The sequence below is a fragment of the Sturnira hondurensis genome, unplaced genomic scaffold, assembly GCF_014824575.4.
Source record: "Sturnira hondurensis isolate 20B ecotype Veracruz unplaced genomic scaffold, ASM1482457v3 Scaffold0015509, whole genome shotgun sequence".
In the NCBI taxonomy this organism is placed as follows: Eukaryota; Metazoa; Chordata; class Mammalia; order Chiroptera; family Phyllostomidae; genus Sturnira; species Sturnira hondurensis.
This window is the reverse complement of record NW_028088140.1, coordinates 4,087,060-4,106,073: the sequence shown is the minus strand read 5'-3', so window position 1 is coordinate 4,106,073 and position 19,014 is coordinate 4,087,060.

Here is a 19,014-nt window from a genome sequence, read left to right as displayed (position 1 = left end):
ATTATTAATGTCTATGATTTATTTTACATTAATCTGTTTTTTTTGTTTTGCATACAATGTGTGGAAAGACAGGAGATGAGAATTTTTTTCTCCTCCCCTGCACAATTTGTTGAAAAGAGTATATTTTCTTATATTACTTTGGAACATCCCATTTGTCAAAAAAAACTGACTACAGACATTTAGGAGTACTTATTTTTTCCATCTATCAATATGTCTATTCTACCACTAAAACTACACTGTCTTGATTATTGAAACTTTACAGTAAGTATAGAAATTGGGCTTTGTGTTTTCTTCAAACTTGTTCTTTTGTTTCAAAATTTGTTGGACTAACCTAGGGCCATTGCCTCTGCCTATAAAATACAGAACCACCTTCCCATGATCTAAAAATAAGCTTCCTTGGATTGTTATTAGTATTCTTTTGAATCTATCTACCAATTTGGGAAGAATTGATAACTTAGCAATATTAAGTTTTCCAATCGATGAAGTGTATCTCTCAATTTATTTAAATTATTGAAAAATTCTCTCATCAGTGTTTTCTATTTTCAGTATAAAATTATTGTATATATTAGATCAGTTAGTTTAATCTCTAGGTATTTCATGTTTTCTTTTTATGATATAAATTATGAAGGTTTTTACATGTATTTCAGTATCTAAGTGTTCAGTACTAGTATATAAAAATATAATCAATTTTTATAAGTTGACCATGAATCCTATGACCTTTCTAATATCATTTATAATTTATAGAAAGTATTTTATAGACTCTTTGGGACTGTATTCTTATATGACCATGATGCTTTACAACTAATTATAGTCATGTTTCTTTCTTTCAAATTTGTACACCTTTTCATATATTTATCTTATCTTATCACACTTGGCCAGAACCTCCCACACAATTTTTCATAAAAGTGGTGAGATTGAACATTCTATTATTGTTCACTACATTATGTGGAAATCACTATTCAGGCATAATAGATGTTCTTAATGAATTATGAAAGTTCTGTTCTAGTCTTAGATTTGGGACTTTTTTTACTTTTAATATGTGTTGAATTTTTTCAAATTTTTATATTTATTGAATAATACATTTTTCACTAGAGTTTTTGGTATAGTGAATTACAAGTATTGATTTCATATGATTAATCAGCTTTGCATTTTAGAAATAAATGCCATTCATGTTGTATCATTCTTATACATTTCTAAATTAATTTGCTAGTACTTAAAAAATTTTGCGCTTATGTTCATGTGATAATATTGGCTCATGACAAGTTTTTTTAAATCAATTTTGTAGTGGTTTATTTTAACTTTTCTTTTCTCATAATGTTTTTGTCTGATTTTCATATCAGCAGGCCCCATAAAATGAGTTGAAAGTGTTCTCACATCTTTCATTTTTAAAAAGAGTTTGTATGAAATTAAGATATTTCTTTAAATATCACGTTGTGCCACCTGGGTCCGGAATTTACTATGGAAAATGAAAGGCTACAAATTCAAATAACTTAACAGCAGGCTATACAGTTGTCTCTTTCTTCATGAGTGAGCTTCAACAGTTTGTATACTTCCAGAAATTTATCCATTTTATCTGTTATAAAATGTTTGTTGTCTATCATTTTTTGTTACTACCACTTTAAATCTACGGTTAAATTCTTTCTTGCATTCTTCCTATTGGTAATTTTTATCTGCTTTCTTTTTTTTCTTCAGCATTGTACCTAAAGCTTTAGCAATTTGAACTACTGAAAGAACCAGTTTTTAGATTTATTAATTTTTTCATTTAATTTATTTTTTCTCTTTATTATTTTCTTCCTTTTTATTGCTTTAATATATATTATATATATATTTCTTTTTTAGTTTTTAAGGTAATGGCTTAGTTTATTGATTTGAGATACTTGTAATCATTTGTTATAATTCTCTCCAGGTGCTGCTTCAGCTTCATCTCTTCAAGTTATATTTTCATTTTTACCCATTGCAATATATTTTGTAATTCTCTCCTTTAAATATTAGATTATTTCAAATTGTATTGCTTAAATCCAAATAATTTGATACTTCTCATTTTTTTCGATCAATATCTATTTTAATTTCATTATAACCAGATAAATGACTTTGATTTAATTCTTTTTAATATTTCGATTTTTTTTTAATTGCTTATAATATGGTTTATCTTGGTAGATATTCTTTGTCCATTAAAAGAATGTGCATTCTGTTGTTTTGGGCCCAAGTATTCTAAAAATGTAAGTTAAATCAAATTGGTTGGTAGTGTTTTTATTTTATATTCTCTATATCCTTATTAATATTCTGTCTTCTTGTTTTATTACTAAGAAATAAAATTTTCAGTGTCCAACTACAACAATTGATTCATCTCTCCTTTTAGGTTTGACAGTTTCTGTTTTATACATTTTGGTAATCTGTAAGGTGAATAAATGTCTAGGATTGTTGTGTCGTCTTGACAAATTGGCTTATTTACCATCACAGTGCCACATGTTTCATAGATTATGGCAGGAAATACTAGACCCTGGGTCAGATACAAAGCCATTTATTACTCACAGCAAAGAAAATAGTGTGAACTTTATGTTTACATCAATTTCCCTTTTTTTTCTAAATCTCTTAAGTGCAAGACAAATGTAAGTCCACGTATACACAGAGTGGATAATATACACAGAGTGGGTTTTTGTCCACTTGAGCAACCCTGAACTTAGAAAACCCTAATTATATAGAGATGACTGGTAGAAAACCAGCCCAACATTTTTCCTGGAGGACATTATGTTTAATCTCCTGGACAGCAAATGAATCTGCCCTATGTCCTGGAGGCAAAAGGGACATACTAGATCTATCTCTCAAAGCTGTTCACTACACAAAAACCCTTTAAAAATTGTCCATAATACAAGGTACTGCAAGATGTCAAAATATGTTAGAGATTCATGGAGAATAATTTCCTAAGAATTCTCCATTTATGCACAGATACGGGGAACCTATCCACATGGCAGTGGCAAATGTAGCCCACCCCCTGATTTGGAAAACCAAAGGGGAGTGAGTCAGCATAGGACCCAAGCCTGCAGATCAGTTTTCCTGTGGGGAATCAGGCCTGAGTTGTACCCAGGCTGCTTTGAGGCTTGCTTTTGCTAAAACCCCCTCACCCTGAATTGAGGCAGAAAATGCATATATTTAAAGTAACTCCCTAAAATCTATGCTAAATCTCCCAAGGATTGAGTGTAACCAGTTCAGCCACTTTTTTCCTTTGCATTTGCAAATATCCTTTTTCTTTGTAGTAATTCGCAACTTCCTCTCCTTTGTTATCTGTAAAGGTAACCACCTAAAGGTAACCACAGGAATACCTGTGCATAGTAGATAAAGACCATCTTTGATGTAATGTGCCCAGGAAAGCAATTAAAGCCTGTTCAGGCAGGGGTTGGGGCCCTCTCTCACTCAGAAAGCGGCCATGCCATCCCTTTTTCTCCACAGAACTTCTGTAGTTCGTGTGAAATTGTTCATTGCAGCCACAACACAGAACCCACAGGCTGAGTCCACATCACCTGGAGATATATCTCATTTTGTTTTCTATTTTGTATTAATATAGCCACTCTCTCTTCCTTTTGATCAGTATTTGCTTGGCACACATTTTTTTTTTATCTTTTTGCTTTTGAGCTACTGATATCTTGATATTCAAAGTGGGATTTTTGTTGGAAACATTTGGTCTTATTTTTTTACTCAATCTGACACTCTCTGCCTTTTAGTTGAGGGGTTTAAGTAATTTACATGAAGTATAATTATTGAAATGAATGAGTATAACTCTACTACCTTGTTATTATTTTGTTATTATTTTGAATGAGTATAAATCTACTAACTTGTTATTATTTTTATCATCTGATTCATTTTTTTCTTTTTGTTGTTTTTCTATGGCTTATAATATAGTGAACCTTCAAAATATATTATCCCACTTCAAAATACATTATTCCACTTCATTTTATGACTGTGTATGTTCATTTCCTTACTTTCACCTAATTTATCTTTGTGTTACAACAACTCTGTATATGTTAAAAACCTAATAATGCCTTATCACTGTTTTTTACTTAGGTACTTAACCTTTTTAAACAATTGAAAATAAGAAAGATTCTCATACTTCATTTAATTTTTATGATATCTATGATTAGTTATTTATGTAAATTTAATTTTAAAAATATTTTATTATTTTTTGTTTATTTTTAGAGGGTAAGGAAAGGAGAGGGAGAAATATCAATGTGTGGCTGCTTCTTATGCACCCCCTACTGGAGACCTGGCCTGCAACCCAGGCATGTGCCCTGACTGGGAATCAAACCAGCGACCCTTTGGTTCGCAGGCTGGCACTCAATTCACTGAGCCACACCAGCCTTGGCTGTAAATTCAGATTTTTATATAAAATTCTAAAGTGTATGTTTTAACATTTCTTATAGTGCAGATATGTTGGTAATGAGTTCTTTTGTTTGTTTGAAAAGTCTTGTCTTTATTCTTTTCTTTTTCCGCTTATCTAAAGTTTAATGGACTCTTTATTTTACTGAAGCAGAAGTTGTGGTTATTGTTTTCTTAATTTCTAATATATGATTTTAATGCTACAAAATTTTGTTAATTTTATCTATTTTTTCTTTGATTTTTAAATTTCTCAAGGCTTCTTTGTCTAATGTGTTACCTAGAAGAGTGTTGATTAATTGTCAAGGGAAGGTGACCATTTTTTTATTGCTTTTTACATCTTAAGTGAAAGCAGAATTTCTGGTGTAGCTATAATTTGTCTTTTTAAATTTTTTTTCTCCTAGGAAGGTTAAGCCTTGTTCCATGTATTTCTTCACTACTCTACTTATTCCATTAATCCTGAGACACACATTTTTTTTCTAATTTTAACACTAAAATTAAGATACACCTTACAATCGATCCTTTCAGATAATGGTTGATTAGGCAATCTTGTTTATTATTACTTAAGTAAAGATGCAGTTATCATTGCCTGAGAAAGGTGAAGCATTAAAAGTACTGCTATCAAAATGTTCAGAATGGTTGCCAGGGATTTGAGAAAACAAAACAAAACCCGTAACCTGGATATATCACACCAGTGGAACACTTTGTAAACACTTACTATGCAATGTGGTGGGAGCAGGGAGGTGATAGAACAGGAGTGTGTAGCAGCTTTAAAAGCAGAGTGATCTTACACCAATGTAAGATGGCTTAAAAACCAAGTACCATTAGCTTTAATTCCCTATAAAGTCTCTCAAGAAACGCTACATCCCCAGCATGTTTTTGGTATAGGGTATGAGATCATGTGGGAAAACAGGGATAGCAATGGCTCTGATTCAACAGATGATTGAGGAGACTCTGTTCTACGCAGAAAGACATTTTAAGAATGCCTTTACCAGATAATTTGCTGATCTTGTGTGTAGACACAAGACAAGATCAATGTTTAAATAAGTCTAAAAAAACCTCTTTTAGTATTTGAATTTAAAGAGTCTAAATGATCAAAAGGCCTCGGAAATAAAAGTTGGCTGAATTTTTATTTCCTAACTGTACAGAAAATAAGGTACATTTTATAAGCAATGATGTGAGACTCACTATACAATGCAGTCATTGATAATGTGGTCATATGTAGTAATTTTTAATAATTCTTTCTATTTGTGTTTGTGAACTCTTTTTTCTAGACAGTAATTTTATTATGATTTTTAAATGTGTTAATTTCCTTACCCCTCATGTAAATATTTACTTATATTCTTAAATATTTACTTTCACCTATAATCATCTCATTAACTTTAACAAGCATTAACTGCAACTGGAAAAAGCAGAAAAGGAGAAAGAAAGAGCTGAATAAAGGGAGGTTGCCTTTTCTCCTGTAGAGCAGGTCTGGCCTTTGAGACATTGCCATAGAAATTAAATCCATCAACTATTCAAAGTTTTGTTTGATATCAAAGTATAAAAAATATAAAATTAAATATTACTCCTTTAGCAAAAACAATAATTTTGTAGATAAATTTTCTTTATCTACATAAGTATAATTAAATTGCACTGTGCTCCCAACCAGTGATAAAGAAGACCTTAACAGTAAGTGTAAAACCTTTTGATACTATTTATTTTTTCTTAGAATTATGGTCAATCTACACCTTTATTTTTGAAAAAAAATCATTCTAAACTTGTCACAGTTAGTTATTTGACTTATTATTACTTTTGTCAAGAACTTTATAAATCCTAATAATGGAAAAGCAGTATTTGGTTGGCCTTGTCATTGGAGCCCAAACTGAGCTTGTTTCCAATTTCTAACACTTAAGAGCTGAGTGACTTTTGGAAGATCACCTAACCTCTCTGTTCCTATTTCTTCAACTGTAAGATGAAAAATAAAATAATAATAATCATTATATCAATAGTGAACACATAGAATATTTTTTATTCTGATAAGTGATTTTTGCATATCATATTATTTAGACTTCCCAAGAAGCCTTTGGTGAAGGTGCTATTATTATCTACATTTTATAGATGAGATACTAACAAGATCACTACAGAATTAAATAAATAATACTTATAACATTTGACACAGAGAATAAGCACTCATTATAGTAGTAATGATATGTTAACAATAATGGCAGAAGTAGTGACTTTGATAACAATAACAAAGATAAATTTTTTATGTAATAGCATTATGCCATCTTCATAGATGAATATGCTTTTAACTATTAGAAATATAGCATCAACAGTGTATTTAATAAGCATTTATTGAAACCCTTTTATGGCCAAATCCTGAAGGTATAAAGACTAACATATAATACCATTTTCAAGAAGTCTCTCAATTAGTAGGAAGGGAAAAAATGTGATCAAAAGAGGAATATATGAGTGGAAGGACTGATTGCAAAGGAAAAGAAGAAAGTAAGGAGGGGAAAACAGAGAGAAGATAGAACGAAAGAGAGGAAGGCAGGGGTACTTTTGCAGGAAATTCGGTTGGTTTCATTTAGATTGCACAATAGAAGGTGTATTCCAGTCTCTAATACATGCCATGCATCAGCGCCCATATTTAGAAATCAGCTGCTGGGAAGACACATGTAAACACAGCAGAGCATTATTCTTAAGGGTGTGTGGTGATGCATAACCCTGTCAAACTGGAACTGGCTTTATGCAAAATGACTGCTGGATCACTGGTCCTAATTTGGTGCCATCTGTAAAAAACAAAAAAGCACTGTAGTGCATGTGTGTACAATTGATATAAAATGATGCTAACTTATAAAATACAGTGAGAACAAGGTGTTTTTTTTTATTCATGCTGTGACCAGTCTTTTTTAAATATCTAAGCATTACGGAAAAGCTAGGGAAGGATATGGAGAGACAGAAGTGGGAGGGAAAATGGGGCAGAAACATCATAGTAGCTTCCAGCTGCTTCAGATCTCTGGGTAAGAGGTTTGTAACAATTTTTATCAAGAAAAATAGGTGAATTCAATAGCTTTGGATAAATTTACTGCCAATCCAGTTAATATGTCAAATATTCTGCTTTAAGCAAGAAGACAGAAAAGCTTTGCTGAACCACAAAGGGGCATCTTAATCCCATCACTCCTTTGTCACCCTCCAAGGAAATAGCATTATGTAAGCATCTGATTTGCATCAGGGGGCGCTTTGATTTCTGAGAAAGCTGTTTGCAATTCAATAAGCTCCATGCACAATGTTGCCTTTCTTGTGATTCCTTATGGTGCACTTGATAATGATCGTAATATATTTTTCCCCAATGGAGAATACTGAGGCAGTACTGGAAAATCAAATTTTGTCTCTGGGCAAATTAAGGGATGTATGAGGATTGAAAGAGATAAACATATTGCATTATTTCTGGCCTAGATTACGAAATTTTGCAACAGGACATTAGGTCAGGTAGAGGAAAGCCTAAATTGATAGGCTGGGAATGAAGGTTGGGACAATTTGAAAAACGAAGAAGGAAGGAAACATGGGGAGAATAAAATAGTCTGGAGGGGGAAGAGAAAGAAAGAAACAGACAGACAGACAAGAAAGTAGAGACAGAGAAGAAAGAGTAAAAATAGAAGTTGTTTGAGAGGCTGACTCATGGGGTAGAAAAGCCATTTTGCAACCCTTAAGAAGGTCAAAAGTTCATATGAAATTCACCAAATATTCATTTCCCTAATTCACTCCTCTCAGCTTGTTGAGTATGCTTGTTACACTACAGGATCTTATAGAGCCTGGGATATTCTCTCCATTTCTCTTTTTGAATGGTTGAATAGCAGCCACTCTATAGTCCCGTAAATGTTAATTATGTTTCCATCTAGCTGAGTTGTTAAAAAATTAATGATTTAGAACTGATTCCTGATTTGGCTTGCTTTGATAGAAAAGATCTGAAATGAAGGCATGGATGTGGTTCACTAACTTAGTCTTTCCAGGGTGGTGGCTGGAGGTGTGCAAAACAGCCTTCAGACACAGACATCTCTGCAAATGTGATAGAAAGGAGTAGAAATACAGCTGATGTGGGGGTTAGGGTTAAGGTTTTAAGAAATAACCAAAACAATGACTATCAAAGGCAAGGACCTAGAGAACAGGGTCCCTGAGTTTTTCAGTAATCACCACAGAAATCGGTATAAGGCAATGCCCAGAGAGATGCTCTGTATTGAATATCTATTAAAAACATGAACTGATTGCCCTCATGCCTGTAATGAAAACAACAACAGATTTCTAATCTCACGCTGCTTCAATTCAAATAGAGGTGACACAGGTAAAACACCAAAAGAAACAACAATCTCTGATGATGTGGGCTTTGGCCCCCAGGGTCTGCGTATTGTGACTTCGATGAACAAATTCACATGGACTACAGAAGTTCTGTGGAAAAGAAGGGATGGTATGGTTGCTCTCTAAGAGGAAGAGGGCCCTGACCCTTGCCTGAACAAGCTTTTATTGCTTTTCTGGGTACATTATATTGAGGATGGTCCTCATTTACTACCCACAGGTTGGCTTTAGGTGGTTACCTTTACAGATAACAAAGGAGAGGATGTTGCTAATTACATCAAAGAAGAAGGATATTTGCAAAGGAAAAAGTGGTTGAATTGGTTACCTTCTGTACTTGGGAGGTTTAGCTCAGATTTTAGGAAGTTATCATATGCAGTAAACATTTTCTGTCTCAATTCAGGGTGAGAGAGTTTTAGCAAACGCTAGCCTCATAGTAGTCTAGGTACAATGCAGGCCTGATTCCCTATGGGAAAAGTGATACGTGGGCTTGGGGCCTGTGTGCTGACTCGCTACCCACTGGACTTTCGATGTTAGGAGCTGAGCTACATTTCCCACTGCCACGTGGAACAGTCCCCTATACTCTGATGTATTGTTCTTACGTAACTTTTATGTTCCCAATTTGTTTCAAATAGCATCCAATATTTTAGAGATAGAAAAATATTATACAGAGTTTCTCAGTTGTATTTGCATTTTGAGCCAGATAATTATTCATGATGTGGGCTGTTCTCTTGTCTGTTATAGGATGATCAGTTACATCTTTCCCCTCTGTGCATTAAGATGCCAATAGCTAACCATCCCCAATTATAAAAACCAAAAATGTCTCCAGAATTTGAATGCCCCCTAGTTGAGAACCACTGCTGAAGAACAGTCAGGTCCATTTTTTTTTCAATTACTCTTTGGATTTTTTCTGAAACAGCTATTGTTATTTCACATTATATATGCAGTAAAAGTGGCAAATTATTGTACTTCCCCAGAAAAGCCTTCTCTCCTTCTATGGTCATGGAAACAGAGATCACTCCATTAGAAACTATATGTCCCATTTTCCTTTGCAAGGAGATATGGCCATTCACATGATTGAGTTTAGTAAACATTAGGGAAGGGTTACTTAGAAGTGACACTTCTAAGCACTGGCATTAAAATAAAGAGCAGACTGTTTAACTTTTCCTTTCCTATTTACTGTGAACTGGAACAAGAAATGCAATGCCCTAGAGGACAGGAAAACCAGGAGATGGACTAATGTCCCTGAGTTACTAAGAGTCCCTGAGTTACTTTGTGGGCCAAAACAGCTTCAGCAGCCTCAATAATGCACCTTGAGACTCTTATATGGAAAAGATAAAAAAACTTCTACTTTATTCAAGCCACTGTGTTTATGTTCTCTTTGTTACAGAAAGTTAGCCTTTCAGATTGTGCTTGTTAGAATCCTAAAATGTACAGAATACCACACAGGTGTGTATTTCTGCACATACACACATGTGATCAATGTGCAGAATTCTGGTTAGGCAAGATATTTAGAAAGAGAAAAATATTTAAGTCAGTACATGTCCATATTAGAATATTTCTCAAAAAACTATACGATTCTAGATAATGGAGTAATTAATTTTGCCAGTGTGGTTTCTGGGCCTTAAATGATGAATAAGAGTTTGTCAGAAAGATTAATGAACTAATGAAAGATTGTTCTCTGGTTTCACAGCCCCAGAGGCTCTCCTCCAGAATAAGGTGGCGGTAGCTAGGCAGACGGTGGCAGTGATCATTGAGTCACAGTGGTGTTATCACTAAGTGAGGTCGCTTAGCTGCATCCCACCTCACACCAGGGTGATCGCCAGACTTCTGGAAGTGACAGGGGCATTAGCACAGACAACCAATTCATTTGAATACTGAGGGTTTTGATTAAAAGAGCTCTGTGTTTCTTTCACAGTGTGTAAAGAGTTTCTGAAAGGAACTTCAACAGAATTTGATGGTGCTTTTAATGATTCATTTTTACATATTCCTCTTCTATTAACCACTGAGCACAATTGTATATAGCGCATGAGTTGCCCTCTCCACTCAGTTAAATGCTGGCCTCGAAAGCATAACATTGGTATCCAGGTAAATAAGCTAACATTTGAAAATATACTTATGAAAATCGTGCATGATGATTTGATCATTTTTCTTAAGCTCAACTAATCTCAGTTTCATGAGTGTCAATATGCATTATGCTAGCTTATTTGCATTATTGAATATTAACTATGTGAAAAAGCAGTTGAGTTGTCCTGGAGTTTGTTTTTTTTTTCTAGAAATCTGTATTCTCTCATGTGGGAAAAGCAATATCACTTTTCTGAGGTGGGTCACAAGTAGATTTCAATATCATAAATTTCAACATTCTTTGTATAATGCTAAATAAGTGAGACTTCCCATAAAACCTTACCATATTTATCTTTTTTAACATAATCTGTGTTTTTCCAGTGAGCTATATACTCTAAACTTTTCTCATGTTTGAATTTATATAATATTCTAATGAATGCTGATGTCAATTTTCTTATGTATTATTTTCTTTAGCTGTGCACCACTGAGTCTCTTAAAAAAATTATGAGCAGTTTCATCCACCTGACTTGACAACATTTTCTCCTGTCCTTTTCTCCTGTTTGATAGTTGCAATATATGTGTCTCTTCATTGGATTCTTTCACCAGTGACTCGATAATAATGTTAACTCTTTCCTGGGAGGGGACTCTGTGCTGCGGTTGCCTCCACATTTCACTCTTTTGTGGCTCCTGTAATGAAGCTGTGGCACTCCAGAGAGTTTAATTATGAAAATATGTCGCCAAATATTTTGTAAAAATGTAATTTTGAAAATCTGCTAAAGTATTTAGTAAGCCCAAGTAATGCAATTTCAACGCTAACTTCCAACATCTGGCACAGACTGTGCAGGTTAAAGGAATAGTCCCTAAAAAGGCTGCCTTATGCCAGACATTAGCTACAGTTCTGGGGTGCACAGGCCAGCCATGCTCTGATCAATGAGCTATGAATTCAGGTATTTTCACTAACCAAATGTGTCCCAAATATGAAGCTTCTATGTCATCAGGACATGTCACCTTTGGTCCATAATTGGATGATTATCGATTGGGGAGAGCTTCAATGTTCAGAGGTTTCACTGGGATGTCATTAAGTGGTCATCATTGATTGAATTACTGACCATGGAATTGAACTCAATCTCTAGCTTCCACCCATTCTATAGAGATGAAAGGTCAGGCTGATATCACATGGTTCAAAGCTCCAAACCTATAATTACATGATCAGTCTTCTTCATATGGCTAGTACCTGTCCTGAGACAAAACATGAGTCATCTTATTTGCATAACTTCAGGTGTTGTCCCAGAAGCCCACCATGAAAAGCAAAGATACTCCTCTTACCACTCAAGAAATTCCAATGATTTAGAATCCCTCCCTCAGGAGCCTGGGACAAAGACCAAACACTTTGTTACACAGCTGCCCTCCTTTAAAAAACCAAACAAAATTTTACACATGCACATCAGTGAAATATCCTGTGAATTTAATGCTTTTTATCTACTGTTCTTTTCAGGAAGACGAGCATAAAATGTAAGTTTGGGAAAAAAGACCAAGACTAGGGTATATATGTTAGAAGCAGTCTTGGGCAGAATTGTGACATTAGAATATTAGAACTTGAAGGGGTTTCAGAGATCCTTTAATTTTATGTTATTTTTCTGCAGAAAAAAAAAGGTCAGGAGAATGAAGTGATTCACCTAAGGTAGAAAAGAAAAATAACTCTCAAGTAGAAGTTAAAATTTTCCAGCTATTTCTATCATAGCACACAAGCAATTCTCTGGAATTGCTACCAGCCCCAAGTCTTCGACCAGGGCCCATGCTTGCTAGTTTTTCCACTCTGTACTCTGTCTTTTCTACCACTTAGAGCCTTCATGATACTAAGCTCCCTTAATCACTGCTTTTCTTCTCTTCTACCTCTTCCTCTTTGTGCCTTTGCAATTTTAGTGGACCACAAAGTAAACTATAAATTCTTTTCTCTACAAGGGCAGAATTGTGCTAATTAACTCATTTACAGCTCTCCTAGATACTGTGATACCTTAATTCAGTTACTTAAAATAAACTTTCCAGATTGATGTTAATGAAGGGGTATCAGAGAGGAGACCCTTCACACTTCTACGTACACAGATGGTTCTGTATGCCACAGGAAGCAGAATCTGAAGGAAAAGGTACCCTCTTGCAGATAGGGTTGCCAGCTGGGTGGGCTGCTTAACGTGCTGGGACAAAGACCCAGAATAATAGAGAAGCTCCTGCTGACCGGCCTCTAAGGGTGTATCTCCGCTCTTCTCCCAAAGTAACCTTTGAAAAATTCAAATCTTATCTGAAACACCTGTCCATAGCCTTTAGTCCCCTAAATTTTGCATGCAATGGCTTTCTTAACCTGGCTTCTGCCTGCCTTCCAGCCTAATCTCCAGCCACTCCAGCCAGCATCACTCGGCACCTCTTCAACCACGGTATGCCATTCCCTGCCTTCCACATGCTGTTCCCTAGCCTGTAATTCTCTCCTGCTAATCCTCCTTGGCCTCTTTAATGCACATACAATGCCTTAAAAAAACAGCATAAAAATAACCTTTCTTTCAATATTTTCCCAATACTTAGATTGATTAAGGTATCCCTGTCCTAGTCTCTTTAGCAATCTTTAGAAACCCCCGAATTAGTAGTTTTTTTATGCTATAATGTTTATATTGAGTTATGCCACTCTTCCAAATGGACTGTGAACTCCCAAAGGCAAGGACCATGTGTTTCTGGATTTGCATTCTCAGAACCTGGTACATTGCATGATCTAAATTGGTGTTTGATGAATGAATGCATGCATGAAGAGCATATGTCATATCATCCTCATCCACCTTCATCTTCCCTAGGGAATTATAAAAAATATCTTTGAAATGTAGACATTTAGCAATAAGATCCACTTTTGGGCTTGGAGAATCCGTAACTTCAATAAAACCATGTATGCGTGTAAATGTGAGTGTGGCTCGAAAACCTCTCTAAATTCCTGTGTTCACAGGATGTTTGTTTGAAACTTCATTTCTTATCATAATTTTTTTTCCAAGAGAATGTGTTATAATATTTGTTTTGAAATATAAACAGTACCAGTTCAGGGCTGTGCTGAAAGGTAAATGTTAGAAACTGTCATTCTCTGAAGTGGTAAATATTTCAAAAGCACTGAAAGAATTCTATCCCCAGCTGCATCCACAAGTGCTAGAGTCACTACTGTATTTTGACAAAATACACGTGGAGTTTTGGCAATGACTTTTACAAATATCATGAGATTGTTTTTTCCAACTGAAAGGCCAAAGTTTTCTCCTGGTTTCTGCTGTCAGGGTGTCATCTTCTTACCTTAAGCCCATTTCCTAATTTGTTTAATTCCATACACTTCACAGAACGTGTAAACAAAACTCTAAGTTTATAGCATTGCAAATTCACCAAAATGTAAGATAAGCATTTATTGACCAAGCTGTGGGACAGCAGGCCTCCTGCCTCTTCTAAAATTCGCCATTGTTATGCAGTCTTCACTTTCATGGGCTAGAGTTCTGTGTTTAGACTTTTATTTTTAAAAGTATATAAGCAATGGATGAGCTAGTTAACGTGACTAAGGTGTTATGAAATACCTAACTCTTCCAAAAGTGACATTTTGATGACAAAAGCCTGTATTCAGACTGAGAATATTTTATGGTATGTAATGATTTTACATGTGAATGGACAAAGGAATGATAATTGATTTTTAAACTATAGATCATAAAAATTGATATTTGATGACATGGAAGTGTAACTATTTGTATCATCTATTCCAGTTTTGCTTCTCAGATGTTGGCATCAAAAAAATTAATGATATTTGAGCTGTTTATCTTTGGATTGATTTTTATGCTGTTTTTGCTGGTTCACAGTAGGTACTGCTTTTTTGAAGTCTGGGCTTGCATTTGTGTGTGTGTATATATGTACATATATACATATATACATATATACATATATACATATATACATATATACATATACATATACACGTGCATAAATATACATATGTATATTGTATATGTATATCTGCATATGTATATTATGTATATATGTATCCATATATGTAGTTTCTATCTGTGGCTCCTATAATGATATTGGCAAAATTTACTTTGGCTATTGTAAATTAGCACAAGGAGAAAAATAAGGCAGACACAGATAATATTGCATTAAATATTCCACAGAATGAACAAAAGTTGAGAAACAATGCTTAGATCTCTCTCCAGAAGATCTAAGAATCCAAGAACAAAACAAAACAAAACCCATAACCTGGATATACCACAAAAATAGAATCCAAGTTCTATTTTCCTTGAATTAGAGCAGTATAATTGTACCTTTTTTGGAGGGGCACGTGTTAAAAGCAGGCATAACAGTACAATTTTGGCAGGTTTTAGATAATTAAGAAAATAAACTAAAACATTATTAAAATACTTTTTTTAAGATTGAAATCTCAAACTTTGGAAAACTGTAGTTAATAGTGTTTGGGCTTAAATGTATGTGACGACTGTGACAATTTAAGCACCAAACATGTTATGTTTATGTAGAGAATCTATAGTCTTCAGAAAAGTTGCCAAAGCAAAATAGTATGTATTTTTAGATTTATATTGTCATGTTTTGCTGTATGGCCTAGAAGAAATTACAGTTTTCAAGGTGGGCTTACAAGCTCACTGTTAAAAGTTAACGAGTTTTAGTTATAACCCTGATACTTGGGATGCAGCTCTGTGAATGGCTGGTGAATCATCATTTTCTATTGTATCCATTTATTTTTCTTGATAACTAAATATCTGCTATCTACATAGTCTATTAGAACACTTGGGTAATGTATCTAATATAGTCATTAAATTTGCTAAAATGTAGCTAATATTGTAGGTAAAGTAACAAAAATGTGGGTAAAATAACAATACTTTATTATTATTATTATCGAGATATATTCTTTGGGATAAAAGTTGTTATTTTTTAAATCAGTAAGTCTTTTTGTTTCTCTCACTCATTTTTCCAGCTCCACTGTGGCGATTCAATGGAATTAGATGTAAGGAACAGGGTGTGTCCAAAGGCTACTTGAACAGTGCATTTTCCTGGTTAAGCTGATGGCTTAACCAGGAAAATGGTTAAGAGGTTCAGAACAGACATGGCTATGTTGCTGGACTTACAGTAACTTAATACAAGTGTCTTGTTGATCACAAAGGTAGATTCAAAACAGGCTCTAAATGGTAATAAGCACTAATAGTTCTGCGGGTTAGTGTTGGTAGACTGTTTTGGTAAAGAAATGTCTCCTCTTCCTGTGAGTGCTCTGATGTAAAAGGTCACAGACCACACTGAGATTGTAGAGATCAACAGTTAGGAACACAGGGTTCTATCGGCGACTCGCTGTGTGGTCTCCAAGAAAGGTATTTAAACGTTCAGGGTTTTCACTTACCCAAGTATGGAAGAGAAATAATAGCACTTCACTATTTATGAAACTGCTGCTGTAATTAACCCTTCTGAAATGCTTTGAAATAAGCATCAAAGAGATTCACTTATGCGCTTTTTAGCTTTTGATTTTATTTGTTATGAGAAAGAACATGTTTCACATGGGAGAAAAAAATTTTGGAAAATGCAAATGGTAAAATTGTATGCATTATATTAAATGTATTCTACATGATTTCATGAAGATAATTATAAAAACTAAAGAAGCCCTTTCCACCTCATGTGGGTATTCACACATATGACCTCCATTCTTGTAGCCATAACCACACCCAGCTAAATATCAGGAAGTACTGGTGTAAGAGTTTATAATGTGTCATTAGGAAGTTTTCATGTCGAAAAGGCTTTCCTGATACTACTTAGAGTGGATACATTATTCAAGTCGCTAAAATGGTTTGTCAGTTAGGAAATTTCCAATACAAAATAACAGAAAATTTATACTGGCTTCAACAATAAAGGACATTCATTGGTTTCTTCAATGGCAAAGATCAGAGATAGTAGTAATTGCTTTTCATTAGGCTGTGTTTTAGGAAGAATTCTAAAATTGCAGTAGCTTACAACATAGGTTTCTTTAAGTGAGCTACTTCTCTATTTCAAGTGTGTACTTCATTCTGGTATGCATGTTTAAGGAGCAGCCCCTACATAGGACAGCTCATAGAATAATACAAAGAGAAAAAATGGAACCGTACAGGGTTCAGCAGAAGTACCACCTGCTTGAGTGTGGTTGGTAGGGTAATAACATGAGTGCAATAATTTATAGTTTTAATTTGAACATTTCAACTAAAATTTCATATGGTGTTCTTGAGTGTGATATTGTTTGTTATGTTACAGAATTACATGTTTGCAATTTTATAATAAAAGATTTCATAATAAAAAAGGGACATTATTTGTGCCAGACCCTGTATATTAGCTTTTAAATCTTCATTTAAGAAATTACATGTATTTTTTTCAACTCACAAAGTAGGTTACTTGGCTAATATTGGTGGGGAGGGGTGGGTGAATATAATTCTTACAAGGATAGGTAGAAAAGAATACTCTGGAATAACAAAGCAGCCTACTACTGAGAGCAAAGTTCAGATGTAGCTTGATCGGGGCCCGGCTCTGTTCCCTGAGTCACTACCTTACTTCATTTACTGACTTTAACTTCAGAAACCATCTATCAAAAGAAGAAGATTTCTCTTTTTTCAACCATATTTTTTTTAAAGTTTTAGTTTAAGTTTGACTGGGACCACTTGAGCCATTTCCTGAACCCAGAAAATCACCACTGTGGCCAAGAAAGGCCAAGCATTGATTGTCTGAGACCATGAATGGAGGCCATCCTGGGTGACTTAGACCAACAGGTTGAGCTGTGAGTTAGAGATTGATGTTGTTCCCACCTAAACCATATTGTGGCAGGGGTAGAAGAAAAACAAGAAACCAATCTCAGACCTAGATATCCCCATCCATTCTGTGATTGGTCAACCTTCATATCACCCCTTCAGAAGTTTCTATTGTTCTCCCTGCCCTTAAGTTCTGTGATATAACCCCACATTATTTTCATAATACCCTTAGGCTTAATTTAGTTTCTAAGGATTTCTGTTGCTTGCAACTCAAAGTGTTTTACTTGGTGAAGAAATACAGAATTTATAGAGAATTATTACATAAAAAAAGATTCAATAAATATAAATAAAACTGATCTTGGTTTAAATGCAAATCCTCTATTTCCTAGCCATTAAACTTTTAATAAGTTAGTATCTTTTTTAGGCATATTCTCTTATCTTTAAAAAGAGAATAATGGCTCTATAAGGCTTTTGGCAAAAAATCAGTGAATTAATGTACATGTGTAAAGGTTTTGCCTTGTATACAATAATAACTGGTGTATGGTGGTTCATAAAGTGTTAAGAATTTAGAGATGATAGAGATCATAGCTTGAGGAATTAGGGAATCTTTGCGGGTAATATAGCACTTAAGCTTGATTTTTATCATCTGCATAACATTTCCACATGGGAAGTCTCTGGGAGATAATAGGCAAGTACCCAAAATGTGTTGGATAGTGTCCAGCAAAGGTGCAGAGGTGAGAAAACACAAAACCTGCTCAGAAAATGGGAAACAGGCAAGTTAGTCCTGTGAAAGTTCTCATTCACATTTTTCTCTATACCTCATGTCTGTTTCCATCCCCAAGACGGAAACAATCCTTTGACACAATCAGTCAGGATTTTGTTCCCGCGGGCAGGTTCAGCTCCAGCGTTTTTCTCTGTGATATTTCCTTCTACTTCGCAGGAGAGTCTACTTTCACACTTTTCACAAATGCTTGCTTATTCAAGCAGGACATTTTCAACACATTTATCTATTTCACCTTGCAGTTCTCCATCTTACCTACATATTAATATTTTATAACTTCTAACATTCTCTGGGAATGAACAAAATATAGGTATTTTTTATTTAAAATATGTTTAATTGGACTTTATGCTGATTTGAGGGAAAAATAACTTTCCACATGCAATTAATTCTATCTCAAAATGGGCAATTAATACTGCATATTATGCACAGTAGGGTGTTCTTCATTTAAAGAATGACACAAAATTTATTTTTTTCTAATTGAATTGTATTTTGTTCAAAACTGTGTGTGCATTATTTATTGCTGTGTTGATTTTAAGAATGAAAAGAATTAAAATACTCTCAGTACCACAATGTTGTTTTTGGTTTCCTTTAACAGGTCTGTTCTTATATGATTAACACAATCGGGGAATATTAGGAAGCTGTCTGATTCCACAGACTACTTCACCACCAAAATATCAAATTCAATAGTTCCAAAACCTC